The 17,758-nt window shown below is 45.1% G+C and overlaps 1 protein-coding gene across 1 annotated transcript in view; it reads left to right on the top strand.

The window, feature by feature from the left end:
• Nucleotides 1–14,370: 14,370 nt before the first annotated feature.
• LOC135552083 (potassium voltage-gated channel subfamily G member 2-like) overlaps nt 14,371–17,758 on the top strand; it is a 38,657-nt gene continuing 35,269 nt past the window's right edge. The window contains exon 1 of the mRNA XM_064983480.1: nt 14,371–14,913. The gene's annotated coding sequence lies outside the window, so the exon portion shown is untranslated. The remainder of the gene's footprint in view (nt 14,914–17,758) is intronic.

Raw genomic sequence — 17,758 nt, forward strand, 5'->3', positions numbered from 1 at the left:
CCTTGCTGAATGGGGCCTAGAATTATCCTGCTGGAACATGAGGTGATGGGGGTGGATGAATGGCACCACAATTGGCCTCAGTATCTCGTCATGGTATCTCTGTACATTGAAATTGCCATCAAAAAAATGCAATTGTGTTTGTGGCCGTAATTTATGCCTGCCCATACCATAACCCCACCACCACCATGGGGTAGTCTGTTCACATTGTTGACATCAGAGTATCTGAGGGGGGCTGAAACTGTGGACATTTTTAAAACAGATCTTTAAACACACCTTTTTCACTTTGCTTTTCCTTAGGGTACTTTTTAGTCGTTCAGTTTTCATTGTTATTCTTTTGTTATTTTTCCTCTTATGTTTATTTTGTACTAAATATTTCCTGTGAGCACATTGTGTTGAATTCCATGTCTGAAATGTGCTGTATAAATAAAGCTTGATTTGATCAGCAAACCGCTCGCCCACATGATGCCATATGCGTGAATTGCCATCTGTCTAATACAGTTGATACCGGGATTAATCCTTGAAGAGCACACTTCTCCAGCATGCCAGTGGTCATTGAAGATGATCATTTGCCCACTGAAGTTGGTGAGGACGACGAACACGCAGATGACCTTCCCTGAGACGGTTTATTACAGTTTGTGCAGAAATTATTATTTGGTTGTGCAAACACACAGTTTAATCAGCTGTCTGGGTGGCTGGTCTCAGACAATCCTGCAGATGAAGAAGCTGAATGTGGAGGTCCTGTGCTGGTATGGTTACACGTGGTCTGCAGATGTGAGGCCTTGTCACACCCTGACCGTAGAGAGCTTTTTATGTCTCTTTTGGTATGGTCAGGGTGTGATTTCGGGGGCATTCTATGTCCCTTTTCTATGTTTGTATTTTTTTGTTTTGGCCGGGTATGGTTCTCAATCAGGGACAGCTGTCTATTGTTGTCTCTGATTGGGAAGCATACTTAGGTAGCTTTTTCCCACATGGGTTTTGTGGGTAGTTATTTTCTGTTTAGTGTTTGCACTTTACGGGACTGTTTCGGTTTCATTTATTTTCTTGTTATTTTGTATTAGTGTTCAATTTAATAAACAAACATGAACACTTACCACGCTGCGCCTTGGTCCGACTACTCTTCCTCATTCGACAACGAAAGCCGTTACAGGCCTGTTGGACATACTACCAAACTCTCTAAACGACATTGGGAGGCGGCTTATGGTAGAGAAATTAAGATTAAATTCTCTGGCAACAGCTCTGGTGGACATTCCTGCAGTCAGCATGCCAATTGCACGCTCCCTCAAAACTTGAGATATCTATGACAATGTGTTATGAGACAAAACTGCACATTTTACAGTGGCCTGTTATTGCCCCCAGCACAAGGTGCACCTAAGTAATGATCATGCTGTTTAATCAGCTTCTTGAAATGCCACACCTTTCAGGTGGATGGATTATCTTGGCAAAGGATAAATGCTCACTTACAGGGAGGTAATACATTTTTGTGCATATAAAAAATGTCTGGGATCTTTTATTTCAGCTTATGATACATGGGATCAGTACTTTACATGTTGCGTTTATATTTTTGTTCAGTGTAGCTGTCCTAGTGCAATGGAACCAATGCCATAGTCCCCAAAGTGCAAACCACTCCAGACCAGCTCAGTTGGTGAGAAGCTTCTACGGTAGCATAGAGCCTGGAGATATTTAGAGAGACTTTGAGGCTTTAATGTTTGGACGTGAGAGATCATCATGGTTTTCATTTTCAAGTACTGTGTAGCCCCTTAATAAATGTTGGCTTCACCAGCTTCTTGGAAACTTACACAGTATGTGCTTGAATAATTGAGCCTCACGGAAAAACTAGCAGTGCACAGTGCTGAGGTCTCGGATGCTGTTGTCGTCACACTGTGATACATGATTCCAATCGCCTTCCATACATTACAGAACCTTATAATAGGTGGGCTGACAAAAAGACAGAAGAAAGACAGAAACTCTCTAACATCTGCAGCATTTCGTAAGAGCCATGACTGTAGCTGCAGCCTACAGTATACGGTTGGGCGGTTAAATGTGAGGTGGAGAAAGGAGGAGGAGGAGGGTGATGACGCAGCCTACCAAAAAGCCTGGGTCCTTTACTGTGACATTGTCTTTTTGTAGAAGGTGGAGGGTCAGAACTGCCTCTTGTAAAAACTGCCTCTCAGCATCAGGCTACTGTAGTGGCATGAGTTGTAAATAAACTGGATTTATTTCATTGTAAATACTTTACTGTAAATACATTTGGGTGAGTGAATTCCAATTTTTCCTCTCTTTTTAGCTGGACATGAGTCACGATTCATCTCAGGAATATAATTTATTTGTCCACCACAGAGGAAGCTTGTTCTTATTGTGTACAGTAGGTTTACCTACTAATTACCAGGGTTCTTCTCTTTCACTCTCCTCTCTTCAGTCATTGTCTTACGTCAGATGGCATCACTCCTGCGTGATACTCGTCCCTCAGTGCAGACAACACTCTTCAGTATTACACAACGCAAGTCTCCCTTTCAGACAGGACCAATCAGGAGAGGAAGGGTTCTGACATCACAGTAAGATTATGCATTATTGAATATCTTCTGCACCTTCATGTCTACTTTACAAACCTCACACACACTTTTCTCTAAGATGTGCCACAAAACTACACACACACACTCCTCCCGGAGACATGCCACAGTTCCCCCTCTCATCTCTCTCTTTTGCTCCTCTTCTCTCCTCTTCTCTTGCTCTCCAACTCTCAGCGCTCCAGCAAAACAAACACACACTCCGTAGCGTCTCAGTAGTCCCGTCGCGATGGCCCCCGTGGTCAGGTGTGTTTACATCATCGTCTTTCAAGAGGTTACAGATAAAGAGGTTCTGAGAATTGAAGCTGAGATTATAGGAAGAGATGACATTATTCTGCTCCTTGTCCTGTGAACGAGGGTCGTGCAGGCAATTCAGTTATCTAGTTAGGAAATACTGAGACACTTAATAATAAAAAATTGAGGAAACATAGATCTTTAGCTGCCATATACCTGTTAATTTCAACTATATGTTTGTACTTCTATTCTTAGGTTTGACGATATAGAATCTATACCTGGTACCATGTTTGTGAAAGTGTGTTTGAATGTGCTTGCCTACTTTTCATCTAATCAATTAAAGTTTAATGGAACTGGATGGAGTGCATTTTTTTACGAGGCGTATTTACAAGGGTTATGGATTTATATGCAAAGCTGGTCTCTGTTAGTGGTTGGTGGCTGTTGGGTCTTTATCAATATAACCAGAGAAGCAGAGGCAAAGCCAGAGATTTCACTCTCGCTGAACATCTGTCCAAAATAAGACCAATACGTTCCTATGGGCTTAAATTGGACCTAAACTTGTCGCCTGCCTTCCTGCCTTTGGGACAATGACTTCTATTGTTAGGGCGGAGACATGGGCATCTCGTCATTATATTCAGATCTCAGATATAACCCACAGAGGATTCCTTCTAAGACCTGTAAAGTAGCCTGGTTGCCAGTCTCTGTTTAGCTAACATTCCACTCCTTGTACTTTGTGTCATGTGACAGAATACAAGGAATGGCAACCCGTCTTCCTGTTTAGACCCACGGTATGTCATTGGATTTGATCCTAGTTGAGCTCCAACCTTGAGTAAAGAGCAGGAATGAACATTTCTCGCCTCAACTCAGCTCCAGTCAACTCTCTCCTCCAAGGTCCCTGCTGAACGCACTCCCAGCTCCAAGTGATTACGGAAGTAACATTTCAAAGTAGAGCAATTGAAAATGAGAAATTATCTATGATTCAGACATACATTATCCAAATGGGCACTTTATTCAAATGGTTGTGGCTATTAATTTTTATTAGCTTGTTATAATTCATTTGAATGCTGCCTTTAAGTGATAGTTTCTCTCCATGCTTTTCTTGTCGAAGTAGAAGGAAATAAGGTTGAAAGCTTAGCCAGAATAAAAGGCAGATTTGGTAATAAATGTTATTTAGAATAGAGGTGTGTACTTTATGTTTGTGTGGGTGTCGGTTTATTTGTGTGAATATTTCTAATTATTATGTGTGCCCATGAAATGCATGTGTGTCTGTACATTACCAGTTAAAAGTTTGGACACAACTACTCATTCAAGTTTTTTCTTTATTTTTTACTTTTATCTACATTGTAGAATAATAGTGAAGACTCCAAAACCATGAAATAACACATTTGGAATCATGTAGTAACCAAAAATTGTGTTAAACAAATCTAAATATATTTTATATTTGAGATTCTTCAAAGTAGCCCACCTTTGCCTTGATGACAACTTTGCACACTCTTCGCATTCTCTCAACCAGCTTCATGAGGTAGTCACCTGGAATGTATTTTAATTAACAGGTGTGCCTTGTTAAAAGTTAATCTGAGGAATTTCTTTCCTTCTTAATGCATTTGAGCCAATCAGTTGTATTGTGAGAAGGTAGGGGTGGTATACAGAATATAGCCCTATTTGGTAAAAGTCCAAGGCCATATTATGGCAAGAACAGCTCAAATAAGCAAAGAGAAATGACAATCCATCATTACTTAAGACATGAAGGTCGGTCAATGCGAAAAATTTCAAGAACTTTTACAATGATGAGGAAACTGTCTCTCATGAGGACCGTCACAGAAAAGGAAGACCCAGAGTTACCTCTGCTGCAGAGGATAAGTTCTTAGAGTTGCCATCCCCAGATTGCAGCCCGAATAAATGCTTCACAGAGTTAAAGTAACAGACACATCTCAACATTAACTGTTTAGAGGAGACTGCGTGAATCAGGCCTTCGTGGTCGAATTGCCGCAAAGAAATCACTACTAAAGGACACCAATAATAAGAAGAGACTTGCTTGGGCCAAGAAACACAAGCAATGGACATTACACCGACGGAAATCTCTTTGGTCTGACGAGTCCAAATTTGAGATTTTTAGTACCAACCACTGTGTCTTTGTGAGACGCAGAGTCGGTGAATGGATGATCTCCGCATGTGTGGTTCCCACCGTGAAGCATGGAGGAGGAGGTGTGATGGTGTGGGGGTGCTTTGCTGGTGACACTGTCAGTGATATATTTATAATTCAAGGCACACTTAACCAGCATGGCTACCACAGCATTCTGCGGTGATACGCCATCCCATTTGGTTTGTGCTTAGTGGGATTATCATTTGTTTTTCATCAATACAATGACCCAACACATCTCCAGGCTGTGTAAGGACTATTTGACCAAGAAGGGGAGTGATGGAGTGCTGCATCAGATGACCTGGCCTCAACAATCACACAACCTAAACCAATTGAGATGGTTTGGGATGAGTTGGACCGCAGAGTGAAGGAAAAGTAGCCAACAAGTGCTCAGTGTGCAAAGCTGTCATCAAGGCAAATGGTGGCTACTTTGAAGAATCTCAAATATATAATATCTTTTGATTTGTTTAACACGTTTTTGGTTACTACATGATTGCCTATGTTATTTCATAGTTTTGATGTCTTCACTATTATTCTACAATGTAGAAAATTGTATAAAAAAAAATAAGAAAAACCCTTGAATGACTAGGTGAGTACAAACTTTTGACTGGTACTGTGTGTGTGTGTGTGTGTGTGTGTGTGTGTGTGTGTGTGTGTGTGTGTGTGTGTGTGTGTGTGTGTGTGTGTGTGTGTGTGTGTGTGTGTGTGTGTGTGTGTGTGTGTGTGTGTGTGTGTGTGTGTTTGCGTGCGCATGTGTGTGTGTGTGTTTGCGTGCACATGTGTGTGTGTGTGTGTGTGTGTGTGTGTGTGTGTGTGTGTTTGCGTGCGCATGTGTGTGTGTGTGTTTGCGTGCGCATGTGTGTGTGTGTGTGTACAGTATGTGTACATAGGGAATAAAGCAACACAAGAATACAAACTAATCTAAACATTATAATGCATAGCCAGACCGTGTCGGCACTGTTCTGGAGCTAATTATGATTGTGTACATTTAATATGGGTCAAGAAGCACCACAATTACAGTGAAAATGTGGTCATCGTGTTTGTGCCTCCATTTGCACAGAGCAGAACTGAAGAAGTGATATTTTGACGTAATACTAAAGAGGGCATGGTTTGTCCAAACATAATCTCTTGTGGTTAGACTATGTAAACATCTGACATCTGGATTAACTGGGATTAGTCCAAACAGCAAGCGAGGGTGATGGTTCAGTGACCCAAGCTTTTATGATTTGCCCGTGACCTGAACACTAGCGTTATCTCCCCAAGCTAATGCATCATATTTTCTCTTGATTATTCCTAATTAGGAGATGTTTCTATTGTGGTTGGCCAGCATGACATTGTAAGAGAGCCTGCTGTGGTAGTACCATTCTAAAGGTTTAAACTCTCCTCATCCTGTGTATCATTGATCCGTAATGGCTGGGAACAGCCTAGTCTGGTTAATCAATACCTAATACTGAGAGCAGCATCATTATGAGTCATTAGTTCAGAACAAACAGAACTGCATGTTTAACCTCAGTGGAAACACAGTGGTTTAAATGGCACCCTATTCCCTATCGTGCACTTCTTTTAACTGGCCATCTGGTCAAAAGTAGTACACTATATTAGGAATAGGGTGCCATTTTGGACTCACAACAGACTATAAATGATTAGGTAGGTAGCATAGTGGTTAGATCGATGTGCCAGTAACCCAAAGGTTGTTTGTTCGAATGCCTGAGCCGACAAGGTGAAAATTCTGCCGATGTGCCCTAGAGCAAGGCACTTAACCCTAATTGCTCCAGGGTCGCCGTTGATAATGGCAGACCATGGCCATGACCCCACTCTCTGGGATATGCAAAAAAGCACATTTCCAATTCACACCTGTGTATTAATACACACTTGTACATGTGAAAATGGGAAGAAATTATATTTTACCTTTATTTAAATTACCTTTATTTAAGATCAAATTTGTATTTACAATGACGGTCTACACCAGCCAAACCCCGGAAGATGCTGGGCCAATTGTGCGCCGCCCTATGGGTCTCCCAGGGTGTCTATAGTGACGCCTCTAGCACTGAGATGCTGAGATGCTGTGCCTTTGATCGCTGCGCCACTTTTGAGCCCAAATACTGTATAAGCAGACCATAATAATAATAATAATGATATATACCTCATAGCAGACACTTTTATCCAAATAGACTTACAGTCATGGGTGCCTACATTTTACATATGTGTGGTCCTAGAAATCAAACCCACAATCCTGGCGTTCTGAGCGCCATGATCTACCAACTGAGCCTTACAGGACCACTGTATTCCATTCAGACTGAGTCTTCCTCTCTTCCTTTCTTTATCCATGGCTTTCCCTCATCTTACTTTCCCTTCTCTGCCTCTTCATGCTCTTCCATCCCTCCATCCTAAACCTCCGACACAACCCTGAGAGCGTGTAAACATAATCATGGGTTTAGAAACTCTCAGCGAGCCTCATGGAGTCAGTAGATTCTCCCTAAAAGGGGTTGGTTGGACAGGAGGAGTGGTGACAGAGACGGTGTGTTATGAACTTGAGTGAAGACCCAAAAGCGGTTTTAACAGAAAACAGAGTTCTTTAATGAAAATACAGGAATGGCATAAATCCTCTTCCAACGTTGTCAGGGGAACAAAAAGAACGTTAGTATAGTGCAGGATGCTTCAGCCAGGCAGACTCCGACAGGACAGGACAAGGTGGAAGCAAACGAGACGACAGCTTGCTTCTGGCATCAAAAAACACAAACAAGAATCAGACACTGAAAGTAGCAGGAACAGAGAAAGAAATAGAGACCTAATCAGAGGGGGAAGAGAGAACAGGTGTGAAGAGTGAAAGAGCTAGTTAGGGCAGATGTAGAACAGCTGAGGAATGAGAGACAGAGAAGGTAACCTAAAAAGACCAGCAGAGAGAGAGAATCAAGAGAAAGGACAGGAACAGACATAACAAGACATGACAGTACCCCCCACTCACCGAGCGCCTCCTGGCGCACTCGAGGAGGAAACCTGGCGGCAACGGAGGAAATCATCGATCAGCGAACGGTCCAGCACGTCCCGAGAGGGAACCCAACTCCTCTCCTCAGGACCGTACCCCTCCCAATCCACTAGGTACTGATGACCACGGCCCCGAGGGCGCATGTCCAAAATCTTACGAACCCTGTAGATGGGTGCGCCCTCGACAAGGATGGGGGGGGAGGGACGGGCGGGGGCGCGAAGAACGGGCTTAACACAGGAGACATGGAAGACCGGGTGAACGCGACGAAGATAGCGCGGGAGAAGAAGTCGCACTGCGACAGGATTAATGACCTGGGAAATACGGAACGGACCAATGAACCGCGGGGCCAACTTGCGAGAAGCTGTCTTAAGGGGAAGGTTCTGAGTGGAGAGCCATACTCTCTGACCGCAACAATATCTAGGACTCTTGGTCCTACGCTTATTAGCGGCCCTCACAGTCTGCGCCCTATTACGGCAAAGTGCCGACCTGACCCCCTTCCAGGTGCGCTCGCAACGCTGGACAAAAGCCTGAGCGGAGGGGACGCAGGACTCGGCGAGCTGAGATGAGAACAGCGGAGGCTGGTACCCGAGGCTACACTGAAAAGGGGATAGACCGGTAGCAGACGAGGGAAGCGAGTTGTGGGCGTACTCTGCCCAGGGGAGCTGTTCTGACCAAGACGCAGGGTTACGAAAAGAAAGACTGCGTAAAATGCGACCAACAGTCTGATTGGCCCGTTCGGCTTGACCGTTAGACTGGGGATGAAAGCCGGACGAGAGACTGACGGAAGCCCCAATCAAACGGCAAAACTCCCTCCAAAATTGAGACGTGAACTGCGGACCTCTGTCGGAAACGACGTCAGACGGAAGGCCATGAATTCGGAAAACATTCTCGATAATGATCTGAGCCGTCTCCTTAGCAGAAGGGAGCTTATCGAGAGGAATGAAATGAGCCGCCTTAGAGAATCTATCGACAACCGTAAGAATAACTGTCTTCCCCGCTGATGAAGGCAGTCCGGTGATAAAATCTAAAGCGATGTGAGACCACGGTCGAGAGGGAATGGGAAGCGGTCTGAGACGGCCGGCAGGAGGAGAGTTCCCAGATTTAGTCTGCGCGCAGACCGAACAAGCGGCGACAAATCGACGCGCGTCACGTTCCCGAGTGGGCCACCAGAAACGCTGGCGAATGGAAGCGAGCGTACCCCGAACGCCGGGGTGGCCGGCTAACTTGGCAGAGTGGGCCCACTGAAGAACGGCCGGACGAGTAGGAACGGGAACGAACAGAAGGTTCCTAGGACAAGCTCGCGGCGACGGAGTGTGAGCGAGTGCTTGCTTTACCTGCCTCTCAATTCCCCAGACAGTCAACCCGACAACACGCCCCTCAGGGAGAATCCCATCGGGGTCGGTGGAGACCTCAGAAGAACTGAAGAGACGAGATAAAGCATCAGGTTTGGTGTTTTTGAGCCCGGACGATAAGAAATAACAAACTCGAAACGAGCGAAAAACAGAGCCCAACGAGCCTGACGCGCATTAAGTCGTTTGGCTGAACGGATGTACTCAAGGTTCCTATGGTCAGTCCAAACGACAAAGGAACGGTCGCCCCCTCCAACCACTGTCGCCATTCGCCTAGGGCTAAGCGGATGGCGAGCAGTTCGCGATTACCAACATCATAGTTACGTTCTGACGGCGATAAGCGATGAGAGAAAAACGCGCAAGGATGGACCTTGCCGTCAGAGAGAGAGCACTGAGAAAGAATGGCTCCCACGCCCACCTCTGACGCGTCAACCTCAACAACAAACTGTCTAGAGATGTCAGGTGTAACAAGAATAGGTGCGGATGTAAAACGATTCTTAAGAAGATCAAAAGCTCCCTGGGCGGAAACGGACCACTTAAAGCACGTCTTAACAGAAGTAAGGGCTGTGAGAGGAGCTGCCACCTGACCGAAATTACGGATGAAACGACGGTAGAAATTAGCGAAGCCCAGAAAGCGCTGCAGCTCGACGCGTGACTTAGGAACGGGCCAATCAATGACAGCCTGGACCTTAGCGGGATCCATCTTAATGCCCTCAGCGGAAATAACGGAACCGAGAAAAGGGACAGAGGTGGCATGAAAAGTGCACTTCTCAGCCTTCACATAAAGACAGTTCTCCAAAAGGCGCTGGAGGACGCGTCGCACGTGCTGAACATGAATCGAGAGAGACGGTGAAAAAATCAGGATATCGTCCATGTAAACGAAAACAAAAATGTTCAGCATGTCTCTCAGGACGTCGTTAACTAGTGCCTGAAAGACAGCTGGAGCGTTAACGAGGCCGAAAGGAAGAACCCGGTATTCAAAGTGCCCTAACGGAGTGTTAAACGCCGTCTTCCACTCGTCCCCCTCCCTGATGCGCACGAGATGGTAGGCGTTACGAAGGTCCAATTTGGTGAAAAACCTGGCTCCCTGCAGGATCTCGAAGGCTGAAGACATAAGAGGAAGCGGATAACGATTCTTAACTGTTATGTCATTCAGCCCTCGATAATCCACGCATGGGCGCAGGGACCCGTCCTTCTTCTGAACAAAAAAAAATCCCGCTCCGGCGGGGGGGAGGAGGAGGAGACTATGGTACCGGCGTCGAGCGAAACCGACAAATAATCCTCGAGAGCCTTACGTTCGGGAGCCGACAGAGAATATAATCTACCCCGGGGGAGTAGTTCCCGGAAGGAGATCAATACTACAGTCATACGACCGGTGTGGAGGGAGAGAAGTGGCCTTGGAACGACTGAACACCGTGCGCAGATCGTGATACTCCTCCGGCACCCCTGTCAAATCGCCAGGCTCCTCCTGTGAAGAAGAGACAGAGGAAACAGGAGGGATAGCAGACATTAAACAGGTTACATGACAAGAAACATTCCAGGATAGGATAGTATTACTAGACCAATTAATAGAAGGGTTATGGCGCACTAGCCAGGGATGACCCAAAACAACAGGTGTAAAAGGTGAACGAAAAATTAAAAAAGAAATGGTTTCGCTATGATTACCAGAGACAGTGAGGGTTAAAGGCAGCGTCTCACGCTGAATCTTGGGGAGAGAACTACCATCTAAAGCGAACAAGGCCCTGGGCTCCCTAACTGTCTGAGAGGAATATCATGTTCCCGAGCCCAGGTCTCGTCCATAAAACAGCCCTCCGCCCCAGAGTCTATCAAGGCACTGCAGGAAGCAGATGAACCGGGCCAGCGGAGATGGACCGGAAAGGTAGTGCGTGATCCAGAAGGAGAGGCCTGAGTAGTTGCGCTCACCAGTAGCCCTCCTCTTACTGATGAGCTCTGGCTTTTACTGGACATGAGGTGACAAAATGACCAGCGGAGCCGCAGTAGAGACAGAGGCGATTGGTGATTCTCCGTTCCCTCTCCTTGGCCGAGATGCGAATACCCCCCAGCTGCATAGGCTCAGCATCCGAGCCGGCGGAGGAGGGTGGCAGTGAAGCGGCAGGTGGGAGTGATGTGGAGAGGGGAGCAACGGAAAACGTGAGCTCCTTTCCACGAGCTCGGCGACGAAGATCAAACCGTCGCTCTATGCGAATAGCGAGAGCTATTAAGGAGTCCAGACTGGAAGGAACCTCCCGGGAGAGGATCTCATCCTTAACCTCGACGTGGAGACCCTCCAGAAAACGAGCGAGCAAAGCCGGCTCGTTCCAGTCACTAGAGGCAGCGAGAGTGCGAAACTCAATAGAATAATCCGTTATGGATCTATTCCCCTGACATAGGGAAGACAGGGCCCTGGAAGCCTCCTCGCCAAAAACAGAACGGTCAAAAACCCGTATCATCTCCTCCTTAAAGTTCTGATACTGGTTAATACACTCAGCCCTCGCCTCCCAGACTGCCGTGCCCCACTCACGCGCCCGTCCGGTAAGGAGAGAAATGACGTAGGCGATGCGGGCTGCGCTCCTGGAGTAGGTGTTGGGCTGGAGAGAGAACACCACATCACACTGAGTGAGGAATGAGCGGCACTCAGTGGGCTCCCCAGAGTAACACGGCGGGTTGTTGATCCTAGGCTCCGGAGACTCGGAAACCCTGGAAGTGGGCGGTGGATCGAGGTGGAGTTGGTGAACCTGTCTTGTGAGGTCGGAGACTTGGACGGCCAGGGTCTCAACGGCATGTTGAGCAGCAGACAATTCCTCCTCGTGTCTGCCTAGCATCGCTCCCTGGATCTCGACGGCGGAGTGAAAAGGGTCCGGAGCCGCTGGGTCCATTCTTGGTCTGATTCTTCTATTATGAACTTGAGTGAAGACCCAAAAGCGGTTTTAACAGAAAACAGAGTTCTTTAATGAAAATACAGGAATGGCATAAATCCTCTTCCAACGTTGTCAGGGGAACAAAAAGAACGTTAGTATAGTGCAGGATGCTTCAGCCAGGCAGACTCCGACAGGACAGGACAAGGTGGAAGCAAACGAGACGACAGCTTGCTTCTGGCATCAAAAAACACAAACAAGAATCAGACACTGAAAGTAGCAGGAACAGAGAAAGAAATAGAGACCTAATCAGAGGGGGAAGAGAGAACAGGTGTGAAGAGTGAAAGAGCTAGTTAGGGCAGATGTAGAACAGCTGAGGAATGAGAGACAGAGAAGGTAACCTAAAAAGACCAGCAGAGAGAGAGAATCAAGAGAAAGGACAGGAACAGACATAACAAGACATGACACGGTGGAACCAGAGTTAATGTTGTACCTTCTCCCAAGCTGATGTTGCACATTCTAAACACCGTAATTCATCAATGTCACAAACCGTAGGGACCGTTTAATAGTGCTGTAATGTAATTCACGTTTACTCATTTTAGTGTAATCTAGTTTCTGCTGATTTGTTGCTTTCTTGTACAGGGTGGTAGGAAGAGGTAAACCTGTAATATGCACTCAGAAAACCTCCTGGGGACACAAAAGCCTTCAGAAGTAATTAACAGTCAATCAATAGACTATAACTCTTTCTAACACAACTTAATCTCTTCCCATTTCATATAGTTCAAGGTTAATCTTGTCCACAAGTCAGCTTTCTCTCAGCAATTTGAGGCTGGGGACAAGGTTAGCTCCAGGAAAACCCCCCAAAAAACGTTGTTTTTTAGGGAACAGTCTCTAAAACTTTAGCTTTTCCACCAAAGGTGAGACATTTTGGTACCAGCATAAAGTTACAGACACATTTAAATGTCTGAGGGACATTACAAATCAAGCCAAGACAAAAGGAGGTATTTCCTCCAGATCTCATCTAACGACTCATTATCTCTTGCTGGATACTTCTGAGGGATGTTTTCTTTTAGATGAGACTTTGTGATGTCCCAATGTAGAAAATCCAATTAACTCTATCCTCAACAAAGCATTTTTATCAGTAAAATTATTCCACTGGGGCTCACATCTCCAGGTGAAGCTGAATTACATCATAACCCGAGTCATCCTTCACCACAAAATTATTATTGTTTCATTGATATGCCATAGTGGTAACAGCTCGTTAACCCTTTTAATCATCACTGAAAAGTAGGATAGACTTCTCTGTCTCCCTCTAGAGGTGAGGGACTAGGACCTGTCAGCTGCTGACTGATGGACTTTACAGTGAAAGGCACCAATGCTCAAGCTCTCATAGTTAGACCTCATCATAACTAGTGTCCAGAGTTACCGGGTCAGGAAAAACTCCTGGCCCCAACTCTCTATTTCTCTATTTGTATTTACTGTAATATTTCTTGAGAGGCTAACTCAATCCAGTCACCACTGAGTGTGGCAATTGTTCATTCCAGTCAATGGTGTGCTGGTGAATAGGCATAGCAGTATCAGTGTAAAAAAGGCCTGTGTCATCACCTGCCCTGTGTCAACCCTCATCGGTTACCAGGCTGTTCGTCAACAGAGGTCCATCCTTCCGACCCTCATTAGTGACGTAATCATTATCCGGGTTTGCTTTGTTTCTTCATCCATCAAACACTTTAAGCAATTACAGCCTTGTGACGCAGATGGGTCCTATGGTATTGATATATGTTGTAACAGACACGAGCACTGAAATGAACAGACAAATGATGTATTTCTGTGCCTGGCTTCAACCTGCTTTGTAAGTTAGGCATCGACCATCACCTATCAATCAAGGAGGACCAACTGCCTCACCATCGTTCACTTCCCCTCATCTATTAGGTTTCCCTCAATTTGGTGGACTATCACTCTAAACCATTTATTTCATAGGCCTACACCGTAGTCTACGGTAGTCCTACACCATTTTAGGACAATGAGGAGGCTATAACCATTTAATAATGCAGTAACATAACTGTAGTAGTCCTAGCTATGTTTATCCCGTCGATATTTTATAACTAACAGAAAGTTCCAAACTCGAATTATGCATAACCTATATTTTATTTGTACGCCTGTGCGCATTTAATGATTTGTATGCCTCGTGATTTGTTTTATTATTCTGCAATCACAGCGTGAGCTACTTGAATTGGCTGTTGGAAGCAGAAGTCAATTCCGGGAAGAAGCGAAGCAGAGCAGGGAGCACATCGCGGAGAGCGATTTTGTCGCGTGAGCAGAGCGGTGTCCGACTCCAAGACAGTCAGAGGAGAGACGTAACATTGGAATTATCACAGAGCAGCAACCCCCATTCATTCACACTGGGCTCTTCTCAAATCCGCGGCGGCTTTTCCAACTGCTCTATCGTGAGTCTCGTCCGGTTGAGTTGGTTATTTTGTTAATGTCAGTTCCTTCGATTTAAAACAATCATAGTATTGTTCAGTATTTTGATTATTCTATGCGTGTGTGCAGCAAGTTTACCAAACCTTCAAACTTGCTCCTAATGGTTCAGAAGTAAAGCACGTGACGTTACCTGGGACTGAGTGCACCTGTCCTGGTATAAAGTCAAGTAACCGTGTTAGGACCATTTATACAGAGGACGGAGTAGATTGGATCATGTATTTTATGTTGACCAATATGCGCTTTCATAACTGACATCGAAATGTGGGGAAGTTCTCTGCCAATGGACACAAGCCGAACACAGCGGGTAGGTGTGATAATCATGAATGATATTTCAATGTTTGTACAGACACTTAGACAAATATTTATTCAGCATTTATTTTTGTAAATGTTGGAGTGCGCGGCGAATTTGGGCTTCCCGGCTATTGTCGGCTATGCTGTAATGTCCATCCATATTATAGGCTAGCTAGCCTAATGTTTATTCACGGTGCATGTTGTGTGGATAAAATAAAAAAGCATTTTAAACCTTCCCTTACAATGAATTACTTGTCCAACGATCTCTCGGTCTCTCTCTCTCTCTCTCTCTCTCTCTCTCTCTTTCTCTCTCTCTCTCTCTCTCTCATATCCCTAGGACCGGTAGGCTACGGCAGTCTCTTTTTTGCAAGATGGGCAAAATCTGACAGACAGGTTGAAAGTTGTCTCCTATATAAAATTAATCCCTAGATTATTTCAAATATAGGCTTTTAAACCTGAGTATTCGGGATTGACCAATTTGGCTCAGTGCAAGCATTCTGGATGCCAATAATTGTATAACCCCAAAACAAAAGGGGTTATAACTGTATATAACGCAATAGAAATGATGTTTCTATTGCAGGCGTCTAAATGTTACCCTCTAGGCTAAACTCTGTCTTGAACCTATCATGTACCCTTATCAGAGGATCCACCATACAGACTTTGTTTTTACAGGTGAATAGTCAATACCTGGGAGATTGAGTTCTTTACAAGTCAATGGGTTATACACCCTTTTAAAACAGCTCCTACCCTCTCGAAGGGCTCTCCTTTTACTGCCTGTATGGATTATCTATATATTTTACACTCCTCCCGCGTTTCATTAACTTGTTGATGTGTGGTCTGGACTGGGGTTCGGGTTAGGGTGGAAGTATAGGGATGTGGACTGGGGGTCGGGAGGCTGGTACACATGACACTTCTCCCATTTGACCTATACATTTCCTGGAGCCACATAGACAGACCATGTAATACGTGAGGATTTACAGGGAGAGATGATTACCTTCAAGGCCGATGCTATAGGCACGATCAACTTTATTGCCCTCAAGGGGGAAATTAGTCTTAGTGCAGCGATGATGTCCACCTATAAACTACATGATACAGCCACTATAGACCACCTACATTTCATACATCGCATTCTACCAATAGATAAACAACCACTGTTTTGTGTGGTTGTGTGAAGATGCAAATGTGTGGAAAAATAGAGAGACTTGCCTGAAAGTGTTATTGTTGATGGACTTCTCATACCGGGGCCTGTACAGAAACCAGTGCTCTACTGTGCATCACAGAGGGCATCAAACAGCGACTCGAAGTCTTTACCTTGAGGTTATTCATCTGATACTGTACCTTGCATTCTCTCTGAAGCCCTCTGCAAATGAACAAAGTATTGCATTTTTAATAACAAAACTACCCAACTACTAAGATTCCATTCCTTTTTGTTTCAATAGATCATCTGAGTATTGGTCCACTAGATAGCTCACAGCTCATTTTTGAATATCTACTTTCACCTGGTGCAGTTTATAATTGCTTTTATTAATGGTGTGTTTGTAAATTCAATCAAGGAGTGCTATAGTGCGCTCTAGGCATTCGTAAATTCAATCAAGGAGTGCTATAGTGCGCTCTGGGCATTCGTAAATTCAATCAAGGAGTGCTATAGTGCGCTCTAGGCATTCGTAAATTCAATCAAGGAGTGCTATAGTGCGCTCTAGGCATTCGTAAATTCAATCAAGGAGTGCTATAGTGCGCTCTGGGCATTCGTAAATTCAATCAAGGAGTGCTATAGTGCGCTCTAGGCATTCGTAAATTCAATCAAGGAGTGCTATAGTGCGCTCTGGGCATTCGTAAATTCAATCAAGGAGTGCTATAGTGCGCTCTGGGCATTCGTAAATTCAATCAAGGAGTGCTATAGTGCGCTCTGGGCATTCGTAAATTCAATCAAGGAGTGCTATAGTGCGCTCTGGGCATTCGTAAATTCAATCAAGGAGTGCTATAGTGCGCTCTGGGCATTCGTAAATTCAATCAAGGAGTGCTATAGTGCGCTCTGGGCATTCGTAAATTCAATCAAGGAGTGCTATAGTGCGCTCTGGGCATTCGTAAATTCAATCAAGGAGTGCTATAGTGCGCTCGGGGCATTCGTAAATTCAATCAAGGAGTGCTATAGTGCGCTCTGGGCATTCGTAAATTCAATCAAGGAGTGCTATAGTGCGCTCTAGGCATTCGTAAATTCAATCAAGGAGTGCTATAGTGCGCTCTGGGCATTCGTAAATTCAATCAAGGAGTGCTATAGTGCGCTCTAGGCATTCGTAAATTCAATCAAGGAGTGCTATAGTGCGCTCTGGGCATTCGTAAATTCAATCAAGGAGTGCTATAGTGCGCTCTGGGCATTCGTAAATTCAATCAAGGAGTGCTATAGTGCGCTCTGGGCATTCGTAAATTCAATCAAGGAGTGCTATAGTGCGCTCTAGGCATTCGTAAATTCAGAGCGTTGTCAGATTGTCCATTCTTAAATTCAGAGCCTTTAGCTCTAGGATTGAAAGATGGCGCCGACAGAGTTGGTCGCCTCATTTCGAGTCCTTAGGAAACTATGCAGTATTTTATTTATTTATGTATTATTTCTTACTGCTACCCCAGGAAATCTTAAGTCTTATTACATACAGTCGGGAAGAACTATTGGATATAAGAGCGATGTCAACTTACCAATATTACGACCAGGAATGCGACTTTTCCCGAAGCGGGCCACAACCCAGGACAATGGACCTAATCCCAGAAGCCGACCAAAAACAACGGCGCCGCAGAAGGGGCAGACGGATCAGCCTCATGGTCAGGCTCCGTAGACTTGCACATTGCCCACCGCTCCCGAGTATGCT

This window comes from Oncorhynchus masou, chromosome 13 (assembly GCF_036934945.1).
Source record: "Oncorhynchus masou masou isolate Uvic2021 chromosome 13, UVic_Omas_1.1, whole genome shotgun sequence".
NCBI lineage: Eukaryota > Metazoa > Chordata > Actinopteri > Salmoniformes > Salmonidae > Oncorhynchus > Oncorhynchus masou.